General features: G+C 37.4%; 1 protein-coding gene and 1 non-coding gene across 31 annotated transcripts in view; one reads left to right on the plus strand and one right to left on the minus strand.

Moving 5' to 3' along the window:
- PARD3 (par-3 family cell polarity regulator) overlaps positions 1 to 20,166 on the plus strand; it is a 598,386-nt gene that overhangs the window by 315,354 nt on the left and 262,866 nt on the right. The window lies entirely within an intron of this gene.
- Positions 4,269 to 4,341, minus strand: TRNAE-UUC (transfer RNA glutamic acid (anticodon UUC)). The gene has a single exon. It is a non-coding gene; the product is annotated as a tRNA-Glu (tRNA).

Here is a 20,166-nt window from a genome sequence, read left to right on the forward strand (position 1 = left end):
AAAATGTTGTTCATGTTCCAACATAGTCATCGATTCTATCAGCTCTAAAGTTTTTCATTACTTGAATATTTAAAATATTTAATTATCAGAAAATGTGAAATTACTCTGTGGTTATAGCTAAAGCGACAGATTAATTTTCCATTTAATTGGAAAACAATATTTGAACAAGTTGTTTGATTATATTTAATATTTTATAAGCAAGTGAGTTGAATGTAATATATTCTCTCCTGAATATATCATGTATTTTGTTTGTTTCAGAGCTGTTTAAAAATTGTTTTTCAGAGAGTTCTGAGGTTTGTATTGTCATTAGAATGAATATGAATTATAATTATTACTCTTGGACCCCAGGCTAGCAAAAATTTTATTTTCTTTTAGGGACAAATTTTCTTATTCTGGGAACATTGGAGTTTCATATTTACATGTTCAGTGTATAACATGTGGATATTATAAATTCTGAGCTACCATTAGCATTTTTGATCTAGTATATAGATTTTTGATATTATTTTCTTCATTCAATTCTGAGTAACATTTCTCTTTTTATACATGGATATTTCATGTAAAATTGAATTTTAGAAATTATTTTCAAAAAGAGATGTGATGTCCTTTATTTCTTATGGAACTGCACAAGAAGTTTTTTAGTAAAATGAACTGATTCTTATAGAAAGATAACCCACACAGTCTGTAGAGAATTTTTAAAAAGAAATTAATACTAATAGGTGTCCCTGTTTATTCCTATCATACTCTGGGCTCATTGGACATCTAGTGAGATGAGTGATGAGAATTATAGGGGCTTCTCTGTTATCCTGAAAAATACTCGTTGGACTATATGGGAATTAATTTGATAATATGATTTCTTTTTTTAAACAAAAATAGTTAGACTATATTATTTAAGTTTGGCAAAGGTGATATATTCATAGTCCACAAATCAAACATTACACAAGGATATTAGAAAATACTGCCTTCCAGTGTCCAGCTCTCCTCCCTTTACGCAATCATTGTTACTGGGTTCTTATGGATCCTTTCACATAGTACCATTCTTTTCTAAGCTAACATGAAAATATATTCTTTTCTCACATTTTTGCATAAATACTATCCATCATCTTCTGAGCTTTGACTTCTCTACTGAGAATGGCTGGGCAATCTTTTTATGTTGAAACATAAATTGTGTCTCTTTATGAAGCAGTTTAATAATTTTCTTTTGTACAGATGGGACATTGTCTGCTGATGAGCACTCTGTTGTTCACTGGGTTTTGCACCCCAATGAATAACCTTTGTCCTTAAGCTGCTTGGCATTGAATGGCTCGTGGATAGATACCTAAAATTGAAATTATACAGTTGTGGGTTTGTACAAGAGTTTATACATATGTAACTTTGATGGATGTTTCCAGACTGACCTCAGTAGGTATTGGACCAGCTTATACTCCCATCAGCAATGCCCAGGAGACCCCATGCACTCTGTCACGTTATCTTACAACATGAGATTCTGTGAAATCTGTTCAGCTGATGAGATGTGCCTTTGAAATTCCTCCCTTTCCATGCTCTCTAGAACAGAAGAGTGTCGACTCAGTTGGCAGCACGTGAGCTGAGAGTGGGCTTCCTTTCCTCTTCAGGAGAGCATGTCACTCAATCCCTGTCTTCCTGGAAGGAAAAGGAAGCCTTAGGGGTAGGGGTGGAGGTTCTTGTTATTCCTTCACAGATGAAAGACCCAGTAGCATTAGTTTTTTGTTTTTTAGTTCTTTCCATTCTATTGTATTTATTTGTTTTTTGGCTATGCCATGTGGCATGTGGGATCTTAGTTCCCTGATCAGGGATCAAACCAACATCACCTGCGTTGGAAGCATGGAGTTTTAACTACTGGACTGCCAGGGAAGTCCCAGTAGTATTAGTTTTGATGCTAGTGTTTCTGTTGTGGGTGGGTCTTCGTGCTGCTCTTTCATCGACATCCCAGTGCTTTTCCTCTTAGTCCCACATTGCCAGCTGCCTGGACCTTCTTTGGTCTCCAGATTCATGTTGCTCTTCCATCGCTGACTTTTTGAACATACTGGTTGACTCTCCCTTCCCCTCTTCCTAACTTCTCTCCTCTGGTCAGAACTAGGAGAGCTCCACCTCTGGAGAGGTCCTGACACCTGCCTCCTGTGGCCCATTATCCTATCCCCTTGCTACTGGTCAAACCAAAAGAAGGTGCACCCAGCAACTGCTGATTCCCTTTCTTCCCAAGACAGCAATTATGTTTAGCATAGCATAGCATCAGGCTTCATTTTAAATGTGTCTTTTTCTTTTAATGAGAGAGAGCATGCCTGTATTTCTTGATCTGGGTTTCTGTTTTTGAGGGAGGCATGCCTTAACTTCTGGTGACATGGAATCTCTTTCACAACCTTTGCATCTAAACACAGCTTTCATTGAATGCACTTGTAGTTTTGTAAAGGGCTACCTATTTGTAATTTTTGTATCAAAACAATTCTTCTCATGAAACGTTTTTGTAGCAAATATTTCGATAAAAAATATACCATTCCTTAGATAGTATATCTTTCCTTACATTGAATGTTTAAGTTTTCAAGAATCTCTTCTAGATTAAGTCGGGGAAAATTTGAAAGGAGGGCAAGGAAAGTTAGATTATATCAGCAGAAATCTAGGCTTTTGGACTTACTCCTATTTTAAGTCCCCGGAGGAACTAATTTTCCTGAGAACTTTATATTTTAATCATAAACAGACCTGATTCGGTAATACTTTCATAAACCTTTGGCTGAGAGTTTGGCATTAATGTCCTGAACTCATAGAAAGAGAAACATATTTCTGCGGATTGGCCAAGAAAAATAGGTCTCAATTCAAATAAAAATAATGTTTGTTATTTTAAAAGGATTTTTCCACTGAGTTATGTGTTAAACTTTTGCTAATTTAGTTGTCTAATATTGGACATGACTTAGGCAGTAATTTGATATACTTTCTGTGGCTCGATATAATGACTATTTGAGTTTTTACAGTTTTGCTCTTGAGTAGGAGTTAAGTTGAATTAGGGTATACATAATTATTTAATTAACTTTTATTATTTATTTTGTAGATTTTTATAAAAAGATAAATCCCACGTCTTATTTCCTTCAATATATTGGAAACTGTAAAATATGCAGGGGATTTTATTGATGGTGAACCTGTCTTCTTTAAGGTGTGTGTGCATTTTTCCTTCTGTAAGTGGCTGGACTAGCATTTTGGATCTACTACATCCCTAGGAAGTCTTTTTCTTGGCTTCTACGCCATTCTGTCTTTAAACTCACTCACTGTTTTATTTGCAGAAACCCCTTTCTTTTGCTCTGCCTGAGTGTGTGCAGGTAGGTCATTTTTCTAAATGGAATTTTATGTGCTTTTCTTTGGGATGACCTTTTAGTGTCTCTTCCCATCCCTCCAGCCTTATGTTACCCACAAATACTAGCCAACTACTTCTTTCTAGATGTCTTTTAGCCATTTTTACACTTTCTCCTAAGCAGAGGGGAAGTGGTCCCTAGCCTGAAGGGTAGTGTGAGGTAAAGCCTGGATCTGACCCGCCGTCCACATCCAGTTGTGTGATCCATTGCAGCTTCTGGATGCCAGAATGACCTCACCCCCCGTGAAATGGTCTGCAGTTAATTTCCGAATGTTTCCTAGAGCTAGAAAATTCTATGATTGTCAGTGACTTTCTTATTTTTTGCCATTTTGCCATTGGTCTCCCAGGTTTCAAACTAATTTTGCTTTTTCTCTTCCTTCTACTGCTTCTTGTTTTATCTGTTGCCAGGTACCACATATTATACCTTTAGTCTGGCGGGTATCTGTGCCTTTCTACTTTCTTTGTACCTGTTCTCACTTCAGCCTCACTCCCTTTGACTGGACTCACGTAACATTTGTCTCTCTCCACCATCTGTCCCTTCCTTAGTCAATGTTGCATCTTCCTGTTTGCTTCATCTTTCAAACCACCGTTTGTATTGCATCACCTACAAGAGTAAAGGCATTAAAAAACTCTCTCCTGCACTGATTTAAAATTAACCGCATTAGCTGGGTGTTCTGAGAATTCTGCAATCCAGAATTCTAGTTAACTTTTTTTTAGACTTTATGTCCTACCGTGACCTCATGCATATCCTATGCTCTGTCAGACTTCTGTGCCTTCCTTTTCAATGAATATTCTCTTTCTTCTGCCTCTAGTGTCCCCCCACCTTTAGAGTCAGCGTTGTGTCATTAATTACTTAATCCAGTCTCTGGTGCGTTTTGTTTTTGGCTGTGCTGCACCATTTGCGAGATCTTAGTTCCCTGGCCAGGGATTGAACCTGGACACTCAGCAGTGAAAGTGCTGAGTCCTAACCACTGGACCGCCAGGGAAGTCACATATATTTTGGATATTCACTCTGAGACATCACTCTGCTTGAGAACAGAGTGGTTAGAACAGGGAAGAGGTCCAGATTGGGTCCTAGTTCATGCTTCTTACCTGGGGTCCTAAATGAGCTGCTTAATCTCTAGCTTCCCAGAGGGGCAGGCATAACCTGGATGGAAATTATCACTTAAGGAAAACCAATATTCCAAAAGCCTCTCTGGAGAGCAAGGAGTCTGGTAAAATTTTGAGCAACTCCAAATCATTGATTTCAGTTAATGATCTTTCCACAAAGCACCAGTCAGTTTTTATGTCCTGCCATCAGGTGTTATTTTCATTGCTTTTGAGTCAGAGATGTCTGGTGCCCCTTAAGAGGAGGTGATGTCATGTGCTCATAGCCAAAGGCTCAGACTCGACTTCCGCTTTGAAGGACTTACTAGTCTGACTGCTATGAGTGGCTCTTTCCTTCTCTGAGCAATTGGGGAAATTATTAATACCCTTTTTTCACTAACACAGTTTTTCAGAAGCTTTAATGACCTCATCATAGTGGTTAACAGCTTATGCTCCTAAACCTTGAAAAACCATGGTCACTTTGATTTGACTCTTTGACTCTTAAAAATTGTCGTATTTGTGGTGGATGGTATTCACTTTGGGTCTTGAAAGATGACAGTGGTACACCTGGTAGAGCCAGGTTACAGAAACATGAACATAGGGTAATTTTGTTGGTAAACATCTGATATGCTGGGTTTTAGTGACATGTGTGGACAAGATGGATATTAGAAGTTAAGTTGGGTCCAGATTTGCACAGGTATTCAAATATATATTATGCAAAGGCAACACTGGTGATGGAGAAAGGGGGTCAAATCTGTCACATTGGTTCAAACAACAAATTTCTTTAACCATTAAAGTCCACCGAAAATGGATTTGAGATGAGAAAGCTCTATTAAGAAGATAAGAAATAATGTCTTAAATCCATGCTGTTGCAGCAGAGATAAAAAAGAATAAATTTGACAGGTACCAGGAGGAAGAATCTGTTGGTCTTGGTAATAATCAAGGTGTGATTTTCTCTGGTTGAGATATTAAAAATTGCTGACAATAATTTCAGTAGAACAAAGGGCCAGGCACCAGATTTCTAGGGGTTGAGGAATAGTGGGTCTTCTGAGGTGGTGCCAGTGGTAAAGAGCCCGCCTGCCAATGCAGGAGACATAAGAGACACAAGTTTGATCCCTGGGTCAGGAAGATCCCTTGGAGGAGGGCACGGCAACCCACTCCAGTATTCTTGCCTGGAGAATCCCATGGACAGAGGAGCCTGGTGGGGCTATAGTCCAGAGGGTTGCAAAGAGTCAGACACAATGAAGTGACTTGGCATGCCTGCACGAGGAATAGTAGGGGGTATAAAACATGAAAAACTAAGAGAAAAAGAGGAAGGCATTTTGTTTTTTTCAATGATGGGGGAGTGGTTTCCTAGTTGCCTGTTGGTATGAAGTCATTGCTCATTGGGATAGAGCTCTTCACTCAATATTTAAAGAGAACCTTGATTACCTTGCATTAATAAGCCAGCTTTCATCAGGCTTCATATTTGATTAGTTCCTCCTGGAGTCTTCCAAAGGCCCTCTGATTCTCCTAACCTGAATGGTTTTGTGTTACTAGAATTTACCTTGTTGTCTATTTCTTCCAACAGATTGCTATGGAAATATTAAATAACACTGGGCTTGATTCTTATCTCAAGGGATTCTGACTATTAAAATTTCTGTTCATGCTAAGGAACTTTTTGTTTGGTAGAAAATATGATATGGCTGGTGATTTTGTTTTTTCTTTTTTACTCTCTGAATGCTTTGCTCTATGTAATGAGATGATGGAACTGTTAATCATCAAACGCTATAGCTTCTTTCTTCTATTTTTCTACTATTAGCTAAGAGGCTAATGTGTATAAATTAAAATAGTGATTTTTCTTTTTTTTCACTGTAGTTTAGCAAAAAAATTTAGCAAAAATTTTTTAGTACCAAGTGGTTATAAGGCAGTGGCCCTAAAGGCAAATTTGTGTACTATAGATTGGAAATTAATCGATGAGTGTATCTGACAATACCTGTCTTTGATTTCAATATTTTATTAATGTGAGTACTGTTTACATAGAAATGTTTGCTGTTGGATAAGTATGTTAATTGTTACAGTAGTAAGAAGTGCTAGAAACAATCTACTGTTGTCCATTTATGGAGGAGTATCTATATCAATTATTTTATATGTGTACTGAGGGTTACTCTTAGTGCAGCCATTAAAAGAATTGAGGTAAAAGTATTGAAACATTTCCAAGATGTGTCATTGAATGAAAAGAACAAGTTTCACAGAGTATATATTATATGTTTCACTTCACATAAAAATTATACCTGAGTATATGGGCATCTCATGCATATGTAAGTATAGAGAGGAAATTGGAGGGACGTTTTCCAAACTGCAGGTATGATTCTAAATTGCAATTGTGAATCATTCTAAAGAGGAAACTTGGACTAGGAGTGTAGTGATGACATGGGACTTCCATGTTTTATTCTGTATACTTTAGCACCAGTTAATCTTTTATGAGATGATTTGATGATGGGGAAATACAGCCTATAACATTAAAAGAAATTGCTAAGGAGACACACCTCCAACACTGAGGTAGGTTGGTTTCTCCTGCTTCTGATCATGTTTCTTTGTATTACTTCTGTTCCATCCTTCCCTCAACATCCAACATCTTCTTCAACATTTACTTTATGATCTGTTTTAAATTAATATTTAAAAATAATCCTATTTTTTTATATTCAATTTTATAAATGCATAGTGTCTTTCATTAAAAAGTTTAATGCAAGGTTGGAGTCACTTGCCCTGTGAAAAGTGGCACATGACCAGATACCTGTGCTCATGTTTTGTGCGCTGATGTGAATGTAGTCACTCAGTAAACACTTCAGTTCAGTTCAGTTCAGTTCAGTTGCTCAGTCGTGTCTGACTCTTTGCGACTCCATATACTGCAGCACGCCAGGCCTCCCTGTCCATCACCAACTCCCGGAGTTTATTCAAACTCATGTCCATTGAGTTGGTGATGCCATCCAACCATCTCACCCTCTGATGTCCCCTTCTCCTCCCGCCTTCAATCTTTCCCAGCATCAGGGTCTTTTCCAATGGTCAGCTCTTCACATCAGATGGCCAAAGTATTGGAGTTTCAGCTTCAACATCAGTCCTTCCAATGAATATTCAGGACTGATTTCCTTTAGGATGGACTTGTTGGATCTCCTTGCAGTCCAAGGAAACTCTCAAGAGTCTTCTCCAACACCACAGTTCAAAAGTATCAATCCTTCAGCATTCAGCTTTCTTTATAGTCTAATTCCCACATCCATACATGAGTATTGGAAAAACCATAGCTTTGAGTAGATGGATCTTTGTTGGCAAAGTAATGTCTCTGCTTTTTAATATGCTGTCTAGGTTGGTCATAACTTTTCTTCCAAGGAGCAAGTGTCTTTTAATTTCATGGCTGCAGTCACCATCTGCAGTGATTTTTGAAGCCCCCCAAAATAAAGTCTGCCACTGTTTCCATTGTTTCCCCATCTATTTGCCATGAAGTGATGGGACCAGATGCCATGATCTTAATTTTCTGAATGTTGAGCTTTAAGTCAACTTTTTCACTCTCCTCTTTCACTTTCATCAAGAGGCTCTTTTAGTTCTTCTTCACTTTCTGCCATAAGGGTGGTATCATCTGCATATCTGAGGTTATTGATATTTTCCCCAGCAATCTTGATTCCAGCTTGTACTTCCTCCAGCCCAGCGCTTTTCATGATGCACTCTGCATATAAGTTAAATAAGCAGGTTGACAATATACAGCCTTGACGTACTCCTTTCCTGTTTGGAACCAGTCTGTTGTTCCATGTCCAGTTCTCACTGTTGCTTCCTGACCTGCATACAGATTTCCCAGGAGACAGGTCAGGTGATCTGGTATTCTTATCTCTTTCAGAATTTTCCACAGTTTATTGTGATCCACACAGTCAAAGTCTTCGGCATAGTCAATGAAGCAGAAGTAGATGTTTTTCTGGAACTCTCTTGCTTTTTCGATGATCCACTGGATGTTGGCAATTTGATCTCTGGTTCCTCTGCCTTTTCTAAATCCAGCTTGAACATCTGGAAGTTCACGGTTCATGTACTGTTGAAGCCTGTCTTGGAGAATTTTGAGCATTACTTTACTAGTGTGTGAGATGAGTGCAATTGTGCAGTAGTTTGAGCATTCTCTGGCATTGCCTTTCTTAGGGATTATAGTGAAAACTGAGAGAAAACTGACCTTTTCCAGTCCTATGGCCATGGCTGAGTTTTTCAAATTTGCTGGCATATTGAATGCAGCACTTTCACAGCATCATCTCTCAGGATTTGAAATAGCTCAACTGGAATTCCATCACCTCCACTAGCTTTGTAGTGATGCTTCTTAAGGCCCACTTGACTTCACATTCCAGGTTCTCTGGCTCTAGGTGAGTGATCACACTATTGTGATTATCTGGGTTGTGAAGATCTTTTTTGTATAGTTCTTTTTTGTACAGTAAACACTAGTAAATTAAAGATTTCTAATCAGATTAATTCTGAAGAATTGTAATCATGGATATTTAAATGGACCATGAATTTATTTTCTCTCATTTATGAAACACAAGATTAAGTCTGATATAATAACAGTCACTTCCTATTTCCATCAGGAATGTGGACAGTGTCCAAAATAAAGAATGGGTAATCACCAACCATGATTACTGTCTTGAAAAGTTTCATTATAAACTTTTAAAAACTTACTCTTTAAGTCTCAAAAATTATCACCCACCATCTTGCATGTAGAATTATGTTATTTTAGGAATCAGTACATTCAGATCTTTGAAAGTATATAATTATAAATGAATTTGCTTTATAGGCTTAAGAATAACCTTTATAAACATGCTTTTAATAAACAGAAATTGGATTTATGCTTTAAAATTTTAATTTAGACTTGCCTAACTACTTTCCAACCACATTCTCTGAAATCAAACCTTATCCTTTCTAGTTTGGTCATGGGTCATTTCCCTCTATGAAAACTTTATAAAATCACATTACAATCTGTTAAAACAAGGGTATTTTTAGTTGTACTGTATGGGAAAGCACCTGTGAAATCTTTGACTAAATTTCTAATCTTTTGTAATTTAAGCTTAACTTCTCTCTCTTCCTCTTTCCTTTTTTTTTTTTTTTTTTTGAGAGAGATAGTTTAAAATATCAGCAGAAGTGAACAGAAGTTCATGCATTTGGTAATTGAAAACCATTATTACGTATACTCTTGCCATTTTCTTAGAAAAATATCTCCAAATTAAAGCTGCTGCTGCTGCTGCTAAGTCGCTTCAGTCGTGTCCGACTCCTAGCAACCCCATGGACTGCAGCGTTCCAGGCTCCTCCATCCATGGGATTTTCCAGGCAAGAGGACTGGAGTGGGTTGCCATTGCCTTCTCCCCAAATTAAAACTAAACCTGGCCAATTGCACTCCATTTCTATTTTTGAAAACAATTTATTATCCGCAAGTCACCTTCCAAGTTTAAAAATAAAACATATATGAGATAGACAACAAATGTTTACAGTTAGTGAATTTAGGTGAAGAGTCTGTTGAGTGTATTTATTCAATTTTCTGTAGGTTGGACATTCTCCCCCCCGCCACCTCCCTCCAAATTTGAGGGGAAAGCAAGTTGCCTGTAATCCAAATTTTTGCATTTTCTTTAAAACAGCAGTCAACTCATTCCTATCTGAATGTGGTCATTGTGGCTCAGGAAGTTAAAAGTATTTCAGCCTCAGCTTAAGACCTTGATTTAAGAAATATTGGGCCTCAGGACTCAGGTTCCATTTCATCTGCAGCTGCCTCTGTTTATAATTTCCCTGTCCCCGTTGTCTCCAACAATGGGTGAGGATGCGGATCTCGGTAGACTGGGTCAGGTCATGTTTTCATTTTCATGGTGCACTTAATTTGTTACCTTTTTTTTGTTTTTTTTGAGGACTTTATAGGATCTTTTACAATATGCTGTTTTCTTTCTTTTTTTAAATGTTTTGGTGTTTTTGGCTGCAAGGCATGTGGGATCTTAGCTCCTCAACAAGGGATCAGACCCACACTCCCTGCATTGGAAGGCAAAGTCTTAACCACTGGTCCAGGAAAGTCCCTAGGTTGTCACTTTAGCAATCCAGAGTGGTCCAGGATTGGCCTCACGGTTAGGACCCTGGAGTCAGGAGCTGAGTTGGAGTGTGTGATTTTGTAAAGATGCCACTTAAGCCCTCTGACCTGGATCAGCAGTAGCTGACTGCTGAATAACAAGGAGGGGTGATTGTGGTTGTTCCTTCCTTCCCTGCCTGTAGGGTCTCTGCATTTCACCTTGTGGTGCTGGGAACTTGTGTTTGGGCCCTGTACAGGTCACCTGCCCTGCTCTGTAGGAGCTTGCCTTTCAGTCTGGTAGATTACCATGTGGACTGATGGCTGTATAACTAAGGATGGGTTACTTAATCACTCTGAGCTGCAGTTCTCTGTTTTGTAGAACAGAAACAGCATATGTATAGGGCCTGGCACATTTGTGGAGATGTTTAATATTATCACAACTCTCAATAAAGTGTTTTCTCTCTTCCTACCCATCTTTATCCTCTGAGGGAAGTACTCTATACATAAGTTCTTTTCAGTGTTTCTCTAAAGTATCTATAAGATAAAATAAAAATATCTATAAGATAAAATAAATGTTTTGTTCAAAATGTGTGCACTTAAGAGGTACAGTTATTAAACACTGAAAGTAATGTTATGCTCAAAGCCATGACTTTTTCGTTGCTTTGCTGAAGGGAAGAATTGGGGTGAATTATAACTTGTGTTTTGCACCCCACATCAGACCCTCCAAGGTAATACCTTTCTCTAGGCTCACTTAGGTACCACAGAGGTACCAGATGCACTTCGGTGTCTAATCTCTTTCTAACTGGATTTTTAGGAAATCAAGTTACCATTTCAGATAAGAATTGCCCTTTGCCATCAGAGTGGTGGTGGTGGTTGTTAGAAATTCATTGGCTGATCGTCCACATGGTTCCCAACTTAGGAATGTTCGGTTCGTGTTCATCAGAAACTGACTTCGAATTTTGAATTTGGATCTAGCCATGTACCATCGCATTCTTTCTTGTGATGCTGGGCGGTGGCAGTGATTTACAGCTCCCAGTCAGTGTGTGATCAGGAGGGTAAACAATCAGTATACCAACAAACATCTGTTCTTCCCTTTCAATACAGTGTTCAATAAATTACATGAGATAGCCAACACTTTATTATAAAATAGGCTTTGTGTTAGATAATTTTGCTTTTCTGTCAGCTAATGTGTTTGGAGCACATGTAAATCAGGCTCGGCTAAGCTGTGATAGTCAGTAGGTTAGGAGTATTAGATGCATTTTGGACTTAACAATATTTTTGACTTACTGTGGGTTTGTTGGGACCTATCTCCACCATAGGAGATCTGTAATTCATCTGTTAGTTGGTTCAAATGATAAACATCTGATAGATGAATAGCTCTGTTAGGATATAAAACTAAGCAGTAATCTGGCCAAGTATGATTAAGTGTCAAACATGGTGCTGGTATTTTTATATTATTAATATCTGTTATTAATCTGCTAAGAGCTCTTTTTTTACTCATCCCTATCCCACTTGGGTAATCATAGCTGGTTCCTACCCGAAGGTCATACATCTTCCAAACTGTTCAGTGACATGATATTGGTGGTTTGCAATCTGTCATGGGGGGAGTATTTGTATTGGCAAACATTACAAGTAAGATCTTTTTCCTGTTTAACAGTTTTTGTTTTGTTTTTTTTTTTTGGAGAGCCAGCTCTAGCACACTCCGAGTCATGTCACATCTTCATGGCACTTTCTAATTTTTTGGTTATCCCTCCAGGTCTCTGCTTTGAGAGCCCGTCATTGTATTGAACTTTTCTTTAACCTGGATGATCAGACTTCTGTTTAGCCCAAATGAGTTTCTGCGCATCAGTGTCTGCCCACACCTTCTCTGCTGGAGCCCCCCAAAGAGCTGTGCTTAGGATGGTTCAGGTCCATCTCCTTGTGCTTTCTTCGTGACCTTGCTTTGATGGAAACCTCAGGACTCTGACCTGAGGAGAGTGAAAGTCTCTCAGTCACGTCCGACTCTTTGCAATCCCATGGCCTACACAGTCCACGGAATTCTCCAGGCCAGAATACTGGAGTGGGTAGCCTTTCCCTCCTCCAGGGGATCTTCCTAACCCAGGTCTCCTGTATTGAGGGGGGATTCTTCACCAGCAGAGCCACAAGGGAAGCCCAAGAATATTGGAGTAGGGACGGGGGAGCCTGGTGGGCTGACGTCTATGGGGTCGCACAGAGTCGGACACGGCTGAAGCGACTTAGCAGCAGCAGCAGTCTATCCCTTCCCTGGCGGATCTTCCCGACCCAGGAATTGAACTGGGGTCTCCTGCATTGCTGGTGGATTCTTTACCAACTGAGCTATCAGGGAACCCCATGAGGATGTGATGTGACCCTTTCAAACTTGCAGTCCTATCAGAAAAGCCAGGGAGGGTGCAAGTATTCTTTGGACTGTCACGGATTAAGTGCCTTGAGAAGACACCCGCTCCTTAGACCTGTGCAGGACAGTATATGTGTTTCTATTTTTAACATTTGTACCTTTCTAGCTCTATTTGTACCTTGATGGTATCTCTTTAGACTGTTAGAAGTGAGTTCTGTGATTGCAGGTCTCTTTCCTCAAGCATGTTTGACTTAACTATATAACTTTCATAGCTTCACTATAATAGTGTCTGTTTAATGATTCTTTTAAGAAGTTGGAATTTTATTAATATCTGATTGCTACCCTCAAGAATATGTACAGGCGCAAAAACCACCTGCAGTTCTATTTTGACCAAGAATTCTCAGGTGGAGATGATTTTCAAAATGATGGAGAATAGAGACAAAGGCCAGTGTGGCCTGAGGAGGCTGGGTTTCACATTTAATGCCCAAGGGAGAAAGGAAAGGCACTTCACGAAGGAGGGATCTGACCCCTAGGGCTCACCGAGAGGCGAGGATCAGGATGAAAGGGGTGTGAGACTTACTTTAGAAACTGTGGAATGACAGATTCAGGGTTTGGAATAGGAAATAGTATTTGGTATTCTAGATTTAAAGCTAATCTGAATCACAAAGGCTGAGCTGACTTTACAGGGAAAGTGTGAAAGGTTTCTGAAGGTGTTTCCCTTGTATTGCCTCTATCTGAAGATACTGCAAGTTGTTCGCAAGGGTGAAATAAGTTCTCGCTCTGGGTGGTGATGCTAAAGATAGCTGTTGAGCTTTTTAAAAATACATGGATTGTCTAATACCTTAAATTTTATTTCAGTTTGTTATCAGTTACAAAGTCTGTTTTCTACTGAATCACAGTACTTGCTGGGTACAACTTTGTAAGAGAGAAAATTCCCACCACTTAGCAGCCCAGTTCAACCTGTCTTATCTGGAGAACAAGTAGCAGACAACTTGATCTTCTTTTATCTCAACATTCAGGAGTTAAACATTTCAAGAGTCAAACAGTTTCTATCCCCATGAATGACCTAAAATCTTAAATATTTCAAGACTTTTATTTTTGTAACTGAAAGTAACCAGGTATGTTATGTTTTCTGTTAATAGTTTAATTTGTGCTATCACTGCTGCAATCATTTTATACTGAAAATTGTATAAAATGAGCCTCTTGCTCTGAAGACCTCTCTTTCTGGTAAATATTGATAAGACAGTCTTGGATATAAAATGAGCTCAAGTTTTTTAGGCCATGTGCAAATCGCAAATTCTGGTTTTAATTATATCTCAAGGGAACAACCTGAGGAAACCAAAAGAACTGACATAATTGGATCAAATTGTGTAATCAAAAGCAAATGATGTGGTTATTAATCCTAATGAAATGATTTCCCAGCATTTAATTCATTTCTCTGATTCCAGAAGTTTTAGTAATAAGTGTGTTGAAAGGGATATTCTGAGCAGGTACTCTTCCTAAATAGTCCTTTTCTCCAGACTGTTTTTGGTTGAAATATTTCTGAAGGTTAAACCTTAGAACAAAGAGTCTATTCTGTATATGAAGTCACATTCTATACATGAAGTTTTAGTCCTATTTTATTTATGTAGAAGGTAGTTTTCCAAGCATTTTATGTTAACTTATTCTCATGCATTATCAGTAGATAGTATTATATTATTCTTCTCAGTTTATAAAATGAGTCAACTAAGTCAGAGAAGTTACATCATGTGTCAAAACCATTTTGCATGGAGATTCTGTTTTTAACCACAAGGCTAATGTGCTCAGCTGGTAGCTCAGCTGGTAAACAATCTACCTGCAATGCAGGAGACCCTGGTTTGATTCCTGGGTTGGGAAGATCCCCTGGAGAAGGGAAGGCTACCCACCCCAGTATTCTGGCCTGGAGAATTCCATGGGGTTGCAAAAAGTCCACACGACTGAGTGACTTGGACTTTTACTAAGGTGCCAAAACAACATGTTTATTAGTTTAAGTTAACGTGTTTGTTTAACATCTTAATTTTTGTTTGGTATTTGCATCACATTCCAAGCATTAGGACAATACAACAATGCACAGCTAATTAGCTTTATTAATTTTAACCTCTGCATTTATTATAAACTTTTGAACCATGATCTAAAACTGAGCATTCAGACTAGTCATCGTTGCCATGTACCTTGTGTTAAATGTATAATAGGTTTTGTTTTGTTTGAGAATATGAGCTCTTGATCCCCAGGAAAGCTACCAAGTAGCTTTTGCGTCACTGACTTTAACTAGGAAATTGAGGGATTTTTTGTTTAGGAAAGCTACTTTCTCTAAGCCGTTTCAAGTAAGTTAATGACTGTGTTTCATATGTGAATTATAAGACTGCATTGGAAAGTAATGAACCAGTACAAACTCTAATAGATATTTACATGAGTGGATTTTGTTATGGGACCCATGTGTTGTTCTTTACTTGTTTCTTAACAATATAGAATAATGAGGTATAGAACTTTGAGGACTGCAAAAATTTTTTAATAAGCCCTTCAAAGTTAATAATGGTGAAATATGAATTTACCATCAAGGGAAAAGGGTTAAATAAATACATGTTAGTCCCTGTTGGAAGCAATGTGAGGTTTTTATGGACCACAAAGCTCAGTGATAAACTTGCCTTGTGGGGACTCTTCTTTACTCTTTTTTTGATTTTTTTTAAAAATTGAAATTTCTTCTAATTTATTTGATATGGCATCTTACCAATCTTCTTTTTTTAAACTTTTCTACCATTCAGATACTACACCAAAATGATTAAGAAAAAACAACAACTCTCTGCTGGAACTAATTCAATATGTTATACATTCAGTGTCAATGCCCAGTTCCATCTTTTTCCTTCCCTATAATGTTCTAATTTTCTTTCTATATCCTTAATTCTTTGTAGAGTCACTTTTCTAAGGAGTTATAAAGTAGCAATATCATATAATAAAAAGCAATTTATGAAAGTTTTGTAACTTTTTTAAAAATAAAAATACCCTTTATTTCTAAAAGATTTTATGCTCATTGTAAAAATACTTAATGTTATAAAGACACAGTAAAAATAACTGCCATCCAGATGTAATAATTGGTAAGATTTCCTGATGTTCATTGTTTATATGTATGTGTGTGCGCTGTGTGCTCAGTCGTGTCAGACTGTTTGTGACCCCATGGACTATATAAGTCCACCAGGCTCATTTGTCCATGGAATTTTCCAGGCAAGAATATTGGAGTGGGTTGCCATTTCCTTCTCCAGGGGGTCTTCCCGACCCAGGGATTAAACCCAGGATTCCCATATCAGCAGGCAGATTCTTTAATGCTGTCTCACTTGGGAAACCATTATTTATATGTTTCTCCTAAAATGATGAGATGGTTAGATGGTGTCATTGACTCAATGGACATGAATTTGAACAAACTCCAGGAGATAGTGAAGAACAGGGAAGCCTGGCATGCTGCAGTTCATGGGATCAGAGGGAGTTGGACATAACTGAGCTACTGAACAACAGCCTAAAATGAAAATTCATAGACAAAAATATTTTAACAGTAATTCTCACTCTTTATGAAAGTACATTTATTATATGTTCAGAGTTTAATATTTGTTACAACATGATTATTATTATATTTTCTCACAGACCCTGGCCCTGACTTACTATCTGGCTAGGGTCACATCCAGTACTGAATTGTGCTTGGTCCCTCTTCTCTCGGTTATAAAGAACAAAACTGAAGAACCACAGGCCATAAGACCATTCTCAAAATCACAGGGCTGCTGCTGCAGAGAAATGTGCAATCTTTTCTAGGCCTAATTTCTTCCTAATAAGAATTCCTGCCTTGTTGTGAGGATTAAATGAAAGATTGTATACGCAGTTTGTTGTGTGTTATAGATGTTTCATAAAATTAGTTCTTTCTTTTTTTCCTAAAAATTTTGCTTTAATAGGTAGGATGCTTTGCATGTAGTGATAGCCATGAATCTATTTCAGTAAGCTCATGAGATGGAGAATGTTGTATTTCTTTAATTCTGATTAATGTACTGGGTGGATCCATTACATGTCTAGTTATAATTTCACGTAGAGCATTCAGTAAACTTTATTAAAGAATACTTGCATGTCAGCAACACAGCTCTGTTATCCAAGTTATGTTGTGCTCAAAGATTTGTGAACTTATCACATGGTTACATTGCTCAGTTATAATTGAAAAAAGACTAGCAGAAACTTAATTCACAAAAAAGATCCCATCTGTTTTGTTTACTGAAATATATTTAAGGGTTGTATTGTTCATTAAACTGAGGTTGTATTGAGAACTAGAGAAGTGTGTTCTTTAGTAATTGGCACATCAGAAGTCCTCAGTATATACTAGCAATTATCACTTTTTGTTAATTAAAATTTATAAACTTTAAAATTTCTAAGTGCCTTGCCTTTTGAAGAAGTGATTTGTCCTTATGTGTAGCAAGAAATATTTGTTTAGACTTTTTCTTTCTTACTGATTTAAGTAAAAGTTTATTTAAACTAAAGAGCATTTTGATGAATGGAAAGATTGATGATGAATGGAAAAGCCCTGATGCTGGAAAGATTGAGGGCAGGAGGAGAAGGGGACAACAGGAGATGAGATGGTTGGATGGCATCATCAACTCAATGGACATGAGTTTGAGCAAACTCCAGGAGTTGGTGAAGGGCAGGAAGGCCTGGTGTGCTACAGTCCAAAGGGTCACAAAGAGTCGGACACGACTGAGCAAGTGAACAACAACAAGTTTCTACATGAACACATTGATGATTAATTTTGAAATCATTTTTAAGCCAAGGAGAAGTTTATTTTTTGAGAGAAAATAGTTATAAATTGTTTTTTAAATATAAACCTAGATATTTACTTACTCGTGGATTGCACCCTGAAGATAAAGCATTTTAAAATGTCACCTCTGTAAGGATTAAATGTTAGAACAGCAAAATTGGTCAGATCACAAAATCAGTACGTTTCTCCAATCCATAAATTAGAGTATTTGTTTCAGGAATGTTCAAAAGAAACCAATGAGTATTAGTCTGATAAGGAAGCTATACTTGAACCAGATTGATTATGCTGGTTAAAATCATGTCACCTAATGGGTACATGTAGCCTTTGGTGTGTGGTAGGGAATCTGGGCAGTGAGAGCTACTTCCTGAAAAAGAAATGGCTTCCATATTGTTGAAGTGGTGATAGTGGTCAAGTCTTTGGGATAGATATGTTAGGAGTCAGGCAGAGGATGCCAGGGGGGATGCTGGAGTTAGTTATTGAACCCAGTAATACTTAGTAAGGCTTCCTTTATGTGTCTTGGAGCACAGGAAACGTGGAGGAAGATTCCTGCTTAAGACTGGATGTCGGAAATAAGTATGCCTGATAGGATTCCTCCATCCCCTGAAACTCTAATAATCTATAAGAAGCAAGCTTAGATTTTGAAACTTAATTTCAGGGTTCCACTGTGCATGTAACAGGTGCAAAGATACATACTATTTGTTGTTCTCTGTGGTTAGATAGCTTCATAAATCAGCACCATCTGTTCTTCTTCTAAAAGACTCTTCTCTTGCCTTGGGTTGTGTGGAGTCATGTTGTGTATGTTTCAAGACAGGAAATGTTTCATTTCTGTGGGAAGTGGAAATTTCATGGACTATGTTCAGGACTGTGTTTGCTATTCCATTTGATCAGTATTTACTTGAGATGAGGGTGTTAGCCATCCTGTTGAGGGCCGGCAACTCACATATAATATTCAACATCACAGGTACTGAATTGTTCTGCATTTAATCCAAAGTTATTTGATATTGAACTCTGGTGTTCTGTGGAGCAAGTTTATATTAAGATGAACTGCACTGCCTTTAGAGGTATAAGAGCTATTATTTTCCCTCTATAATACAAGGAAACAGTTTTATTTTTAAAAGTCTTGCTTATTATCTGGTATTGTCTTTTCTTAACAGCATTTTAGTTCTTTTTTTTTTAAGTGCTTTTACTCTAGTAGAATACAGTGATCTTTAAATAAAATTATATTACACATTTCCTGATTTTATTTCTTTAGAAGTTTGCTTATAGACTTATCATTTTCAACAGTGAAATCCATTCCCCCCCAAATGTTTTCAATTGTTTTCCACATATGATGGGAAATTATTTTTCCCTGGGGATTAGGCTAATTAATCAAATAGTGGTAACCTTAACACAAAAGCCGTCTGGAATCCAATTTGTGATACTCAGGGGACTTGGAAACAGATTCCCCTCAGAATTTATTTTCCACCCAATGTGATTCCCCCAAAGTCGTTTAATTCATACTGTCAACATTCAAGTAAATACTTTATCTGGAAGCTATGGCTCACTAAGAATTAATGTGTCTCTCATTAAGTTTGGAAAATTTTGGAATTCCAAAACTCAAAAAAGGTGAAAAAGATCATTTAGCTGAGCATTTGTGTAGCAGTGTAATTGAACTGGTTAAATTATTTTACATGAAAAATAATAATAAAAACATCTGAGGAAGAATATTATAAATTTGTTTAGCAATATATCATCAGAACTTTCTTTTCTTTTCTTGCTTCCTAAACATAAAAATCAAAGATTGGTATGCTGGAAATTTAAGTAAGCAAGTATAACTTAAGTTTTTAAAAATCATTAAAAAATAATTAAATTATTTATTGAAATTGTAGGCTTTTCTTTAAAGTAATAGCTATTCAAAATATTTATATCCTCAGAACTCAAGAGTATGAATGCAGAGATGCAGGTGATTGCTTTCTGGGTGAATTTTTATTGTGTTCCATAAAACAGACAATTTTCCTTGTTTTGTAAACAAACCGTTTACAAAGTTTATCCTCTTGTATGAATGATGGAAGCAGGATTCACATTTTAAGTGTTCTAACTACCAATTCTGTACTATTTTGCAATAGTATCCACTTAAGTTTTTGGATATCATTAACAAAAATCTGTGACTATAGAGAAAATATTTAGTGCCCGAGAAGGAAAAAATGCAACTAGATAATTTTTGAAATTAGAAAGATAATTAGGGATTTAGCCTAATTTCATCCTTTTCCCCCTCTCCTCTTACTGCTTGACTCTTCCATCTTAAAAACATTGCTTAGATCAGTATTATATGGCAGATAAAGGGTTAACAAAAATTATTTCCCCCTCTGCACGAGGGTATAAACTTTGGTGAGGTTTTTGGTTTTGTTTTGTTCCCTTTTCCTGGAAACCTGATAAAGGATTCCATGAACAATCTTTGTATGGTAATTAAATTATTGATTGGTAAATTGTATCTGGACTGGAAAAACTGTTAATATCTGAAAAGCAGCTGTCCCTTTGGTGAT

The sequence above is a fragment of the Giraffa tippelskirchi genome, chromosome 13, assembly GCF_054371585.1.
Source record: "Giraffa tippelskirchi isolate mGirTip1 chromosome 13, T2T-mGirTip1v1.2.pri, whole genome shotgun sequence".
Classification (NCBI taxonomy): Eukaryota; Metazoa; Chordata; class Mammalia; order Artiodactyla; family Giraffidae; genus Giraffa; species Giraffa tippelskirchi.